Below are 16,634 nucleotides of genomic sequence, written 5' to 3'. Positions count from 1 at the left end.
TAATTACGTCTCTTCCACGAATCGGAGTGACACGCGTTTACATCGCGTCTCTTATTAATTTCCAACAGAGATTTCCGGGCGTTATTTTTCCCTTCAGCCGGCCGTGTTTCTAAAAGATTCCACCGACTGGCGAGAGACTTTTCTCGCGGTTGGAAAATACTTGGGGCAAAGAAGGGGGGGAAAAAGGGAGAGGAGAAAAATATTCGCGGACGATTCTCTTATTTTCCGCGCTTGTTACTTTCGCGCGTTTCTTTCCTAGCTCTCGCCCCCGCAAGTCGCACAATTCCGCCGCGAAATTAATTATCGCGATACCATTAGCGGTTCGCCATCGCGGACACGAGATTAGACGCTCCTTGCGATGGATAATTTCTTTTCCCGCGAAATTACCAGTTCAGAGGAATTTTAATTAAACGACAATGCGAAGCGAGAAAGTTTGCAACATTCGGAATCGTATCTTTGTACGTTTGGGAGAGATTTTTCGCGAAAATTGAGCGATCAATGGGAACTATGAAATTATACGATGTTAAACCTTTGACCAGTGTGTGTAACTTTCGAATTTCGCGCCAATTTAATTCGTGCTTCTGCTCTTGATATTTTAATATATTATTATTATTGTGAGTTTTGTAAATTTATTTAAAAGTAAGGTGCAAATATGCGATAAAATTCATTATTCCAAAGTGAAATTATGCGTAAAAGAACTCATAGCATGAAACGTGACTTTAAACATTGAAAATGCAAAGTTATTAAAATAAACTTTCCTTTTCTATCTGACTTATAACCATACTGTGGGTGTTTATGCAATTATAATTTATAAAAGTATGCATGGAGAACGTTATCTACAATCTCGCTGACTGTTGTACACTGTGGTACACTTATCTATGGATTAGTGTTGTTTATGGTATCTCAAGAGTATTTCGTTACTCTTCTGAATTTGCATATTTTCATACGTTACAATTTCACAAACATTTTTATAGCATCTATTATATGTAAATATATTAAATCTTTTCTTCTAACCCTTGGGGCGGTCACCCATCTTAGCACTAGTCGCGAGGAATGCATCTTGACTTGGAAAGCTACCAACGAGTCACCCCACCCAGTCCCCATTTCACCTACGATAGAAATAACTGCATTTTTATATTACTTACAGTTAGAATAACTATAGTAAATTTACAACAGTCGTTTGACATAAAATAGTCACTTCTAAGTCACACTGCGTTATAAAGGGTTAAATTAAAATCTACGATCGAATAAAAAATCAGAATAAATTCAATTATTTCGACGAACCATTTTTGCACGTTATTCAACGACGAACAGTATCGTACACAGGAGAAACGACAATTTAAAATTTACGAGAACGCGAACACCTCTTCACTTTTCTTCATTTCCCTTCCCTTGTTCTCCTCGCACGATCCTTCGTCTTTCCGATATACTTCGCAGGACACGGCTTCTTCAGCATACGTGAAATTTCACCAGACTTAATTTCAGCTTCTTTATCTCTTCTACGAAATAACGATTGCCTCGTCTCACTTCTCGTTACAACGTTACCGCTGTAGATTCTCCCGTCGAGCACAGAGGAACCTTTCGTAATCGCCTCTGTACGCGGAATCTCGTTACGAAAATTCCACGGAAATAATCAATTAAACGGATTACAGGGGAAATCCAAAAAGGCGAGAGGGGAGGGCGAGAATGCAAGGGCAGCGTAAGGTGTAGTTTATTCAAAAGAACAGCCGAGCTATCGATGAATCAGTCAGCTTTAATTCACGGTAAGCGCTCTCGAGGCACTCCTCCTCCTCCTATTCCTCCACAGCTATATCCGTGGCTGGTAATAAATGCAATTTAAAAATGTAAATTTCCTCCGCTAGCTACCTATGAGCTTCGTCGTTATCCCTTTTATCTCTCTCTCTCTCTCTATTTTCCTTCTCCTCCTTCCGCTTCCTTTATTTTCGTTTTCTCTCCGCTCATCATCTACACTCACCTCTTCAAACCTCCTTTTACGATTTTCCGCTTTGAATTTCGAGGAGAGGCAGGGGAAAAGCAAGTCGCAGGACGCGGTTCCGGCAGAATTTCGCGGTTGCGAACTGTGCAATTAAAATTTAATACCCGCTGATACGTGGCCACGTATAATTCCACGTACTCGCGGTCTCGTTAATACGGCGAATTTTCCCCGGACCAAATGGATTACACGCGATTAAAAATAATTGTCTTTTTATTAGAACAACCTCGACCAATGGCAGAATCGAGGTATTCATTGACTGGTGACCAATCCTCGTCTCTGGTATATATGTACCATATATATACGCGTGTTCAAAATTTACGATCCTTTTTTTCCCCAACCGTACGATGTGCAAAAGTACGCGCGCGCGTGCGTGTGTACCGGCGAATTTCGAATGGACGAGAGACGAAAAAAGAAGAGAGAGAGAGAAAAAAAATTGCAGAATCGGAGGTACGTAACGACGTGAGCGCAACTATACAGCTCGTGAAAATCAGTAAAATGTTTCGGCCACTTTTCACCTCGTCGTCATGATGCGCGCCGCTGTCCAAGTGCATTTCTCGACAGGCTTGTAAAAAATGCGCTCTTCGTGCGCGCCGCGTCGCGTCGGCCTATTGTTCGGCTGCCATTCGATTATGCTCACGTTCGTGGCGCGTCGCCTTTTTCGATGTCGAATTACTCTCCCCGGTCTCTTTTTCCCCTTTCCCGTCCCTTTTTTCCAGGGAAACGATTTTTGAACATTGTTTTTTTATTTTCGAGGATCTTCGGATTCGAGCGAAGAGCGCGTTGGAACGAATTAATCGGGGAAGAGATGATTATTCTTTGAGTATTTTACCGCAAGTGAAAATTTGGGAAAATCTGAACGTTATTATAAATGATTTTCCGCGAGGACGCATAGTCGACGGTGTGATAATGAAAGAGGCGGGAATTTCAAATATTGTCGGTGGCGCGGCTCTGACGCGTTCGTTGCCGAACGATTACACCCATTAAGGTTAATGCACATTCAGCTTTAATAAATATTAAAGCCTGTGTGTGTACACCTGTCGTTAATTAACGTTAAAGTTAATATGTATTATCCTTATATTGTCGCGAAAAATGTAAACGCGTACGCGTATGTACATATAGTATCGAGTGATTAATTATACAGTTTTAACAGCTCCCTTGCAATTAAATGTAATTACGATGTTTTATTAATATCTTTCGAATCTCTGCAAATACATCGAGGAAATTTGACTTTCAGTTCGCTAAAAATTCATGGCGACCTCTTACCTACACAGTTATGGATCACGTCCATAAATACTAATAGCCAGATTTAATTAATGCGATATCCCGAGCTCATGTGCGCCTAGAAGATACCATGTGCTCACAGAAATATTAATTTCAAACGAGAAAGGGTCAATATGAAGAGCCGGACCTGGGACACAACCTGCACGAAAGCTTAACCCTCCTCGAGAGGATAATAAATATAAATACACACTTTCAAGGGTGAAGTTACTTCATCATCGGGTTAATTGCGACGCTCAAAACGGCTTACTCGATACACAAACGCGCCTAATTTACTTTCTGTTTTAATCGCGTTCGTTATTGTCAAATATAAACGAAACAGCTGTTAGAAATATATTTCTACGCGTCATATTTGACGGCAGCCATCTTTGTTACTACGTAATCAATTTTCGATGTATAGATCGATTACGATAGACTCTGAACACAACTACCTGTCAAGAATAAAAAGAACGATGTGATATTTCCAATTTAATCTACATTACTGTTCTATTAAAAGAATAATGGATTACACGCTGTTTTACTTGACACGCAAGCCCAGGAGACACCTTCATTACGTTGAATTCGAGACACGAAAAAGCAGTGCACTGTATATACTTACAAGCAACGTTAGACGGAAGTTATTTCTTAGCCACGCCGCGAGAAATTTCATTCGCGTTAAGATTAAATTTCTAACCCGCAAACTCTGCCTCTTACCTTATAATTTATCCCCAGGCGTGTTTGCGTTGCACGGGAATCTGCCAGAGCACGCGCGAATGGGAGGTTAGGGAGCCGTCCTCCGTAACACGCTGATCAGAGAAAACCTGTCGCCTAGAGCTTGCGTATTCACGGATACGTATTCCTGCAAGATCAGCTTATTCGACGATTCTATCGGTGGTTCGACGCTCCTTTCCACAAACTTGATCGTTATTAACACTTCACACGTGCACTCGGTGTAACAGTCACTCACTTCGGAAAATCGCCGAGCAAATCACCAGAGACGGTTAGATCCCGCCAAATCTATTATGGACGCCCGCGACAGCGCCACTCATTTTCGACACCACGAATTACGATTGAAATTTAAACACGACGTTGGCTAGCGTGCGACACGTTACCTCGTTATTTCCATTTCCTACCGTGTTATTACGTCTTAAAACGAGAACTGTTTACGATCGCGTGTCTCTCTTCAGCACACTCTCGTTCGATCAACACGGTAGACTCGTCTACTTGTTGTTATTAATTCCCGCGTTCCAGATATCGCGTTTCACTTTTGTCCGCCCACCGATCGTATGTACACACTGGCCACTGAGTCGCGTGCGACAGCATGCACTCCGGGATACGGTCGCGCACCTACATCGAGTTAACAGGCGTCGTTATTAATTTTCCACCCGCGACCGATACAATTTCGAAGCCCCGTTGACTTTTAGAGCACGATACACAGAGGGAAAAGAAGACACGTCGATCCTTGTTGCAAGCGTGGGGAACGGTGTGGACTGTCTTCGTTGCGCGCGCAGCGTTTGCTCTGTTGACTCATCGTCATGGCAACTGTGCGACGAGTCTACGCTTGGCCAAGGTGGATGGACTGCGGCCTGGCGCGACCGAACAGAAGTCAGTGCACGCGCGGACGTCAAGCCGTATCGTTCTTGTTCTCTCCCTTGTGCGAACACCTCGTGACGTGTTTCATTTTGCCCGCGTTGTTCGTATCATCGGTTTCACAGTGATTGTGTTCTTGCATCGCTGAACGAGCCGTAGGGGATCCGTGAGGCAGGAATTCAACGCAGTTCGGGGGATCATGGAGTGACTGGTCGCCTACTGGATACACAAGGTACGTATCACGTTACAACACACGTCTTTATCGATATATTACGAATACCGGCAATTCTATCGAGCTGGTAAACACCACGGGAAAGAAAGCTTTGTAACGAGGTCGTTGAGATGCGGTTAAAAGACGTTCCGCGCGTTAACGTCGTCGCGGAGCATAGGTCGTTGACTAACGCTTAGTTGTCGGGCGGTAATATTGAAACGATAAAACCCCCTGGGTTATCGAGAGCGTTATTTTCTCGTGGAACATGCTAGGACGTTGTAAAAAGAAGCAAGTGGCCTATGTGTGGATTCAACGGCGGATATTACATCGATATTACGTTCGATGAAACGGTACGATCGGGTCATATGCAGGTTCAACGAGCGGCTGTAAAACCCGCCAAAAAGATAAAAAAACAAAATGGCTCGCTATTGAACGACTTGAACGTAGCCGCGAAACGATTAATCGAGCAATGTTTTTCAACGTATATTGCTATATGAATAGTGCATGATGGATATTTTAATGGGCACTATGTAAAATGGTCGTTCTACAGACGACGTATAATGTGTATTGCGTTGAATATATATGTACATATACATATATCCGTTAATGGAAACGAATGTTTCTCAAGTGCTTCGACACTGTCAACTATCGGTCGAGTGGCTCGTTCTGCTTTTAGTTTTGAAGATCGGGTTAGGAGTGAGTGCGCCGTTTATCAGGTTACGATGAAAGCGGCGTTATCCTCGGGTCGAATGCACTTTCGTGATTTTTTTCCTCCCCCCGGTCTCTTCCTCGTCGTTTCGATTTTGCCAGGGATGAAAAAGCCTTTCACCTGACCATCCACGCTTTTAAATCCAGCGTTGTTCGCGTAGATGTAGTTGATGCTTTTTTTCGGATATGTCGAAAATTTTCAGGAAATTCTGATCACTATTTGTAGATAAAAGGATCGTAATCATTCGTGGACGATAGGGAGGAATTTTTGTTCGATATTTTATTAATTTAGGCTTGAGAACGTTATTCGAACGTTACATGTTTTCGAAAATTGTGCATAATTAGCTCGGGTAAAGTGAGACACAAAAAACACTAGTAACCGTCAGGCCAAAATATCGGGTGTTATTGCCGAGTTATATTTCAAAACACAGCTGCAGAACTTGGGAATCGACTGTAAGAAAAACAAACAAAAAAGACTCTCCAACCTTCTTCACTCCTCGCACGGCAATTCTCGAGAAGTTATTGTTACCGAGATTCCTGGAAATCTCATTACCGAGCATACTTCTCTCGAAGCTTCAGACTTTTTTTTTCCGTTCCAATATTGCAAGTGTTCACTTCTATTTTCACAGTATTCTTCCATCGCGTAAACACACGGTTAACTTAAAATCTAATCTTCCACACACATAGAAGCTTCCCAATTGAGCATCGAATAAGCCAGAAGCCCTTCATGACTACGAAGTCGCTAAATTACCCCATTACTCTATTTCAACCAATATAAATCCACATTAAACCACATTAGATCAGTCTTAGTACACACAAAACGGTGACTTCTGGTTAGAGTATATCCTGTTGGAAATTTTTGTTCAAACACGTCGTGGTTCCGTTTCCGGTAGGCGTTTCAAGGTTACCACTACGAAGACGTGTTCCAGTCCAAATATTTCCTTGCCGAATAAGCGCGCCTCTCTCTCGCTTTTGTTTTCGTTTCACGAAGGCTGGCGTTCAAAGGGATTCGTGGCTGCTCAAAGCGAGAAGAACGCTGCAGTATTCCGTGCACGACTCCACGCTCGCATTTGCATCCGCCCTGGTGTCGTTTGTCCATTTACGCGAACTACAGACGCGAAACACGGCTACGGCCTTGCCTTTTTTCCCTTCATTTTTAAGCGAATTCCGGGCATGTAACAGACGTCTGTTCTTTAAATGTTGAGCGTCACGAGGCGAAGGTACATGCAAATGGTGTGGCTGAAGAAACTTACCATAGTAATTTGTCTTTTTTTTATCGTACCTTTGCAATTCTTCATCGCGCTATTTTCTGTATTTATTAAAACTTTTCTGTACTCGTTCAAAATTTCTTGGCTCGATCACGTTCATTTTAGAACAGTTTGTACTTTGAACGCCACGTTTCGTTTTCTCAATTTAGTACCTCTGTGATAGGTAGATAAATTATAAATTCGTAAAAGGAACAGAAACTACACACAGTACTTACAAAAAATTGTCAAATATCACGAACCAAATTTTCACCTAGTTTATCGTGAATGGAGAAAAACCAATCTTTGAAGGTTCTAAACAAACTGATAAATCTCATTCTCCTGCAGCCCCAGTGTATCTGTAATTTCACGGGGAGTGAAGAAAAAAATTGCTCGATCAGGACGGTTGGTTTTCGAGGTCGGTGCTATTGTTTGTCGTAACGCGGAACTTTTCTATCGGTTGAATCGGTTCGTGAATTCTCTTTTTTCTTCTTTCGTTTTTTATCTTTCGGTTGGTCGAAAGTGTGCGGAGAAAAGTGTATGGATTGGACTGGAAATTGGGAGTAGGCGGGAGGAGGGTGGATGTTAGGGATGGAGTTTTCATCGGTGAATGTGGTGAAAAGAAGAGATGACTCGCTTCGAATTCGAACTCTTTGTCCAACGTGATGGGTTGTTTTATTAATTGAGATATCCGGGTCACCGGGGATTCTTTTCTTCCGGGTCTAATTGAATCGAAAGTGGCTTCTATCTGCGCATTGGAGAATCCTCCTGGAGTCACCCTTCGTTATATCTGCGATATCTTCCATTCGAAATTACCGGGGAGAGTTAATAAGTCACAAATATACTTTGCGTATTGAGATTGTGTTATTTTGATGATTATGGACAGCAGAGTCGTGCAGATGTGGAATTTGAAATAGTGTCTCTAGATAGTAGGATCATTTCTTAAGAATTGCATTCTAAATAATAGGAAATATTAGATGTAATGTTAAATATATTTCTATTCTCATGTTTAATTTGTTATCTTTTTTCTTAGTTCTTTTTTTTTTTTAATAGAAATCTGATTCACTTTTAGCACATTTAGTACGTTTGTTTGCAACAGCATGCTTTCTGCTGTATTTATCTGAAGATCTACTTAACTGTATGTAGTTAATTTTTTGTGGATGCTTCTGATCTTTTTTGTAATTGATTCTGCGCCTTAATGGGTTTATCTCGTAAAAATTAACGAATGAGGGAATTGGGTCTTTCGGAATTAGCGTCTCTAAATAGTAAATATTAATTATATCATTATATTCTCGTGTTTAAGAAATTCGAATTAGTGTTCCTAATTAGTAACACTTATATTCTCGTATTTAATCATTTATCTCTTTCCTTGTTTTTCTTTGTTCTCTCCTCTTTTTTATAGCAGCCTTTTTAATTTTCCTGACGATCTCCTTAATTAGTCTAACTTTCCTGATTATTTCTGACCTCTTTTCTACCGAATTCTGTCTAAAATGAGTAAATAAAAAAATCGACCAAAATTGCCTTCGATCTCCAATTCGTAAACATTAAGTATATAAATACAATCTTGTCCAAAGAACATGACAATTGTCCCGTAATAAAAATAGAGGCGACAAAACACGGAGAAGTGGAGGAATTTTCATTTTCGTGTCACGATTCGACGGCAAGAAGAGTTAACTCGACGTTGGCGTAGCTTTCCTCGGAAATATTTGCCTGGCAAGAGAAAATATTTAGCTAGAGACCAGAAAGGGGCGAGAGAGGAGGGATGGGTTGACGCGACTTCGTTTGGCGAACACGCTAGGATGGAGAAAAAGCCGGCCGATAAATTTCGAATGTTTACGAAACGAAGCGCGCGCGGATCTGTGGAACGCGCGAAACTTCAGCTTGTCGCTCTCTCGTCACCGTGAAAAATTGCACGACGCCATCCACGCCTCGATATTCGTCGATACACCGGACGTTCGACATCGTTTATTAAACGATTTCACGCTGGACCGAGCTGCATCGCCATTTTATATTATCCATACACACACACATACACATGTGAATCGCGACCTCGTAGATACAGAGATTTTCGTTGCTCTCGATCGACTCTATAGAGATCGTGGAATTTGTCAGGAATTTCGATGATTTCTATGGTCAATTTTTTTTAGAGAATAGAACGAAAATATTCAAATATTTTTCCATCCAGGTTTTCGTTTTTGGGGAATGAATTTTGAAAATTTGTTAGGAATTAGTGGGATGCTCAGATTCATCTTTTTCATTGAGAATCGCCCTAATTCTTTAGGAAAATATTAACAAATAATGTACAGTTAGATTTTTAATACAGATTTTCATTTTTGGGGATTGAATTTTGAAAATTTGTTAGGAATTAGTGGGATGCTCAGATTCTACACTTTTGGTTCATCTTTTTCATTGAGAATCGCCCTAATTCTTTAGGAAAATATTAACAAATAATGTACAGTTAGATTTTTAATACAGATTTTCATTTTTGGGGAATGAATTTTGAAAATTTGTTAGGAATTAACGGGATGCTTAGATTCTACCCTTGTGATTCATTTTTTTCATTGAGAATCGCCCTAATTCTTTAGGAAAATATTAACAAATAATGTACAGTTAGATTTTTAATACAGATTTTCATTTTTGGGGAATGAATTTTGAAAATTTGTTAGGAATTAACGGGATGTCAGTCTATTAATCTACTCAGATGATTCATATTTTTCACAAAGAATCACCCTAATTCTTTAGGGAAATACTAACAAATAGTGTACAGTAAAATTTTTAAATTCGTTTAGACATGTTTCCATGCATCTGTAGCGTGTAACTAGTGCGCGCCAATAGAGAGTAAGTCACACCTAGACTCGCGCCAATAGAAAATAATATTAACACGCACCAATAGGGTGCGAGCGTAATGAGCAAATTAGTCGTGTACCGATAGGGCACTCTCGACGGTCCGCGCACAGGAAAAGGGCGTATATAAGGACGCCCGAAAAAGGACAAAACAGATAGTCCGGGACAGCGAACTGGAGGAAACCCTGTACTCGAGTCAACTAGACATTTACCAGCGAACTCTGTATCGACAAAATAAATCTTGTTCAACACAACATTGCACGCTTACGATTGGTGTGTGGTTTGAGGAACAACGAACCCCCACACATCATTACATTATTACCTTACAAAAGTGGATTTTCACCCAATTTTTCCAAACGTTGAAAATTCACCCAGCCAACGGAAAACACACTAACTGAATAAACATCTCACATGAAAATCTCCAGTTTTACCTTGACAAACGATGGTTAAAAAATCATAAGCAACCAGTCCTGTCTCTCCTCAAAGTGTCAACGGAAATAACCTACCCTCTGAATTCCGATTTTCTTCTCGACAATTTCAAATCAGCGAGTAATCGCATTCTGAGTCAAGCACTAGACAGGATCCGGTATTTCGCGCCTTCTGTTCCGATTGAAATTAGAGAAACGACAGAGGATGCACTTCCATCGACGTGCAATCGTCACGAAAGTTGTTTCGTCGTCACTGTAGTCAAAGAGGAAAGAGGTTCGTCGTCTCGTTATCGCGGGAAACGAGAGCAACTACGTTCCTCTTTTCTTCCTTTCCTTTTTTTTTTTCCTCTCTCACCGTCCTCCCCTTTTTTTCTCCACTCGTCGTTCGATCTATCGTCGACGAAGGCTGAAGGGTTGAAAAGGAAGGCAGAAATGTGATTTGTCTCGTGTCATCTCGACGACGATCACAACGCTTCGATGGCCGGTCAATCGACTGCGTTTATTTAGACGGCGCTATTATTGGACGGCGATTCGGTCTGACTCATGGGAGAGAATGATGAACCTTGATTAATTGCAGGTCGAGTAAGCCGTTGGAATTAGACTTTTTCGAGGGAAATTTGGAGAATTTTGAAATTTTGTGAAATTATCGTTTTGTTAATTTAAGAAGCGGTTGTTTGTGGAATTGTTGATGCTTTGGTCATCTCTCGTGTAGCTTTCGAAATTATTTGTTTTCACGGAAATTTGAGGAAATTTGGTGAAATAATTATTTTAAGAAGCGGAGGTCTTGATAGTTCGGTAATCTTTCGTGTGGTTTTCAAAATTATTTGTTTCGATGGAAATTTGAGGAAATTTGGTGCAATATATATTTTATTATTTTAAGAAATAATTATTTGTGAAGTTTTTGGTACTCTCGCAATCTTTCGTGTAATATTCAAAATAATTTGTTTCGATGGAAATTTGAAATTTGGTGAAATAATTATTTGAACAATTTCCGATACTTTGACCATCTTGTGTGCAGTTTTCAAAATTATTCGTTTCGATGGAAACTTAAACTTCCCCCAAAGAATTACTTTTAACCAATTTCCTCCTAGAATTTTGCTTAGAAATTAATCTTCCGCGTAGCATTGACTACACGAACCTTCCTCCTCCATCAAACCACCAAATTTATCCCACACTCTGGTAACAAGCCACAGAAACTTACAATCTCCAGCTAACCCAGCAAACCTTCCAAATTTACATTTTCACATCCAGTTGAATATCGAATTTTCCATATTTTTACGACTGACCCAGCATCCACGTGTTCCAAAGTTAAAAAGCCAAGGGGACAAAGTTGGACAAGTTGGTTCGATCTCTTTTCCCCGAATTAACATTTCAAGATATGATCAACGGGGATGGTAATATTTATAGGAGGTTCTGGATCAGATCCAATCCCGTATAAACTCCCTTGCTTTTCCTCCCTTCGCCAGATAGAGGAAACGGTGAAATGATTTTTTTGCCATGTTCCTACAAATCATCGGTCGTTTTCACGAACGAATCCAAAACGAAAACACGTTTCTTCTCTAATGAGGGCACGTTCGTTTTTTTCCCCTTTACAGATCGGTGCATTCGTTACCCCGTGGAAATCTCTCCTGTTCCCTGTAATTCCACTGCATCGTTCTTAAATTCTGTACCGCGATATTAACCTGATTTCCTTTCGGGGAAGATAAATTCGAAGGGTGGTGTAAATCGTGCGGGAGAAGCTTCGATTTCGAGAAAATCGACTTGGAAAATTCATTGCACACCCGAGGCCAAAACACACTCGTCATACGGCGAACGGGAAATATGGAATTCCTTGGGAAAGTTCTTTAAAATTTTACCTTTTCTTGTTTATTTAAGATTGGAATTATTTCGTAGGTGACATAGACTACCGGCCAAAAGTTTGGAATCACCGAGCATTGCAATTTACACAAAAATTTGCAGAAAAAAGTCAGTGACTTTACAATTCAAATGTGTAAAAAATTAGCAGCGAATTTAATGTTGATGAAAAGTGGGAGGTGATTCCAAACTTTTGGTCATTAGTGTAGGTATGAAAGAAATGATTTCGTTGTGTATTAACCCTTTTACTTTGTCATATTCTTCACTGAGACACATTTCCTAAAAATTAGCTACTTAAATAGAAGTCGATTTTAATTTGCTATGCATAGAAATTCTTAAAAATAGAAATTTTGAAAAAAATTCGCTTAGGAAAGGATTGAAAAGTAGCGAAGGAGTTAAATCGTTCTTGACTACTCGAATAAACCTCGATCTCAATTTAGTATCCATAACGCACAGGATGATTCATAGATAAATAAGAAATTCTTGAGAAAAGAATTCGCTCGTGAAAGGATTGGAAAGTAGTCAAAAAGAGTTAAATCATTCCTTATACCAGTGACACACCTGTGTTTCATTCGACTGTACAAACAAACCTCGATCTCAATTTATTATCCGTAACAAACACAGTGGATCATCGATAGTCAAATAAGAAAAATTCTTGCAAAAGAGAATTCTCTCTCGAAAGGATAGAAAAGTAGTGAAAGGGTTAACTCGTCTATTACACCTGTGTTCCATTTGACTATTCAAACACACCTCGATCTCAATTTACTATCCATAACAAACAGGGGATGATCGATAGACAAATAAAAGATTTTTTTCGCAAAAGTATTGAAAAGTAGTCAAAGAGTTAACTCATCTATTACACCTTTTACTGTGTTCTATCTGCCTATGCAAACTGTAGCGATCCTTCTACGCTCTGCCACCAGAGGGACGGACTAACCACAGGTTCTCGCTAGTCCTCATAAAGGCTCTTATTTGTATATATACACCTTCTGATCTGAGTCCTTCCAGTCCCTCCTAGAAAGCCTTACCAACGAGTCCACTAGGGACTAACCACAGGTTCTCGCTAGTCCTCATAAAGGCTCTTATTTGTATATATACACCTTCTGACCTGACTATAAGTAGGTTTTTCTTAACTGCTTTCCTACACACAAACCACAATAATATGTTAGACCGCAAATGTGTTCGAGTGTTTAACCAAAGCATCTATCTGTAAATCTTAACAGTTATAATAGTAGATTAAGCTCTTTCAAGACTGAGTAGGTGCTGCAATATACACTGCAATACTAAACAAAGTGCCTTTATATATCTAGTATCTAAATGTATAAATGTACAAACTACTAGGAGGCCCAGGACGAAACACCCTAACCCTTTCCTTTTCCGCCTATCCTCCACCAAGTTTCCTACATAGCTTCAAAACAAATTTCGATCTCAATTCACTATCCACAATAAACACAGCGAACGATCTACAGTGAAATAAGAAAAATTCTTGCAAAAGGAAATTCTCTGTCGAAAGGATAGAAAAGTAGTCAAAGGGTTAGCTCATCCTTTATAACCGTTCGCACAGCACATAGCACCTTTGCTATATCCAAACAGGGGCGGAACAAACGTGTGCTGTTCCTCAGGCCAGTGTTTCGCCGTTCGGCCGAAATAACTGCAAATATTTTCTCAAACGGATCGCGACGTCGATTTTTCAAATATATATCCCGACCAACTATCCGCCGTGCGATGTTTCGCCGTACTATTTGCAGCGAACAGTGGAAAAGCTTTAAGCTCGATCTGGCATCGGACCAATTTCACGTCGATCCTCTGGCCCTCCCCCGTACACGTTTCAACTGTTTCCCAACCATGAACGTGCGAGGGGAAGGAATAGCGACGGGGAAACAGTACGGAGAGAAAGAGAGAGAGAGAGAGAGAGAGAGCTAGAGAAAAAAGAAAAAAAGGAAACGGAGCTCGTGAATAACCCCATTGGCGTGTAATCAGTACGCGGAAATGTCCCGGGGCGCTTTATTAAACCGATACGAGTTTTTCGGCTCGAGCTTTGATTTACCCACCGATTTCGCCCACGTTTACTCCATCGACAATATTATCTCATTGGGAAAAAACCAGACCACCCTGTATGTATGTCCCCACGCACCACCGCGAATGTTCGCGAGAATTGATATTCTCCCGTGGTGAAATGGTGTTTCGAAATTTTCCTCCCCGCGAGGAAACATTGTTTTTCCCTCTTTTTTCTTTTTTTTTTTTTTAATTTTGCCTGCCTGCGAATTTGTGTGCTCTCGTGTCCAAGTTGATCTCGCTGCTCTGTCGGTGTAATCTGACTTAACGGTGAGCGACGTTTTTGGTTCGTCTGGCGAATTGCATCGTGACTTTGAGACGAGGTGAGTTTGTTATTTGTGACGTAGCTAAAAGTTGGGTTTTTTGAAATTTTTGTAATTGTTTCAGTCAGCGAAACAATTGTAGCGATTTTCTGTTTCTTCTTTTCTATGGAATTTAATTAAAACGAGGGATTAAACGATATTTTTGTAATTTGCAAAAATTCGCGAGGAAAGTTTGTCTTTTGCTTTTCTACAATACAAACCGAATTCCTTCCAGATTTAAAAAAATTCGTCTCCTAATCCTGCCAGAGAAATTTTGTAAAATTTGCACTCACTTTGATTGCACGCATTCATTCTAATCACCGATCAATTTTCTCCCCCATTTCCCTAAGTACAGTAAATTCTCTACAAGTGTCACTCAGTTTGGATTCTACAAGTGTCAGTATAGATGGTCCTACGCCTAGGTCTGCGTCATTGCTGCGCCTATGTTATCTCGCTCGCTGTCAGTCAAACGTGTAACGCTACACCACTCGGTTTCTTTTACGAGATTTCACGGCTGGACAATTCATAATAGAAAAATAAAATGTAGGGCAGATTCTACATGTGTCAGTCAAATGTAGAGCCGATTCTACAAGTGTCAGTCAAATGTAGAGCCGATTCTACAAGTGTCAGTCAAATGTAGAACCGATTCTACAAGTGGCAGTCAAATGTAGAGCCGATTCTACAAGTGTCATTTCATCAATACAATTTCTACAAAAATCTCATCAATATGTTAAGAAAAATTTCGGGATAAAAAAACGTAAAATTAAAAAAGTTGATATTTAAATCGCTTGGTTGCCTCGACTCACGTTTCATGCTTATCTTTTATTCGCTGTCCTTGTCTACGTTCGGCAAACTACAAAGGCGGGCGCGAGGCTCGAAAACGTAGTCCCTGACTCTACAAGTGTCAGGTTTAGGTTCCTTGCGGACTGACACTTGTGGAGAATTTACTGTATTACAATTACAAAACACACCCGAATAAAAATACTTCGCAATTCTAAAAAATTGCAGAATTTCTCGCTCTCAAGCTTTCCCTCGATCCTTCGTAGCGTAAATTATTCGAGAATAGGAAAAAGGGGGGAATAATTGAAAAGTCGAACAGAAAATGACGTCCATCATCCCGCGATTAAATGTCGTTTAATACAATAAATTGGTTCGACGAGAGGGAAGAAAAGGGTCGGAAAAAAAGGTCGAAGCATAATGGATCGCTATCTCTGGGCGAGATGTCGCGATCCCGGCTTTTCCTTGGCCGCAATTAGTCGCTTGGTACCGATGGGGGTTCCATGAGAATCCCCTTAAGACGGGGAGATTTCGCGGCGCGTAACCCGCCAAGGACCGGCTTAACTCCGCGAAACATAATTAAACCGCCTGAAAGTTTTCCATTCCGCGTTAATTCCCGCTTTTATCAGTGCCGGTTCCGCACTTTTTTAAATATCGTGCCAAGTTCCGTGGTCGTAGGCCACGTTGAATAACGCGTCGGCCAAGTGGTGAGAATTCTCGCGTTAGGAGCCTACCTTTGAAGCGCCTGCTAATTATTCCATCTACATAATTAATCGATCGTTGAACATTTTTCTGTTTTGGTAGTTTAATACAAACTGCCTACTCGTTTTTACAATCTATTTCACATTGACAATTGTTGTTGTTAAATAGAGAAAAAGAGAAGCACAAGCTTATGTTAAATTATTTGATTTTTTGAAAAAAGTTGATGTTTCCAGGTAAAAGATTTTTTCTTACAATTTCGACAAATTTTGAAAAATCGCACGCTGCATCGAGGATAGCAGATTTTGTTTATGAAACACTAGAAATTTTTAATTTTAGACGTTTCAGTCCTTGTTGGAGGTAATGGCTTACGATCAATGTTCTAGCAAAGGAGATTTCGCATAACTCCGTCGTTCCGTAAAATTTCAATTTTCTAAAAATTCTAAAATACAGTTCAAACTTACGTTTACATCCTCCGGAAAAATCTGAAATTTACGTTCAGTAATTACCTCGAAAAAAAATTTCCAAACATTGCTTATTTTTAGACGTCTCTGGTTAGCGTATCTATAATACAATCTCCGTTTACTCTTCCCATTTCCGATTCTCATTTTCTCTATCGTTCCACCTTCCCTTCAAAAATAGCCAAAGAAGAAACTAAACAGAACTGTC

The sequence above is a fragment of the Habropoda laboriosa genome, unplaced genomic scaffold (assembly GCF_001263275.1).
Source record: "Habropoda laboriosa isolate 0110345459 unplaced genomic scaffold, ASM126327v1 scaffold15, whole genome shotgun sequence".
Lineage (NCBI taxonomy): Eukaryota > Metazoa > Arthropoda > Insecta > Hymenoptera > Apidae > Habropoda > Habropoda laboriosa.
Note: the sequence above shows the minus strand (reverse complement) of the source record.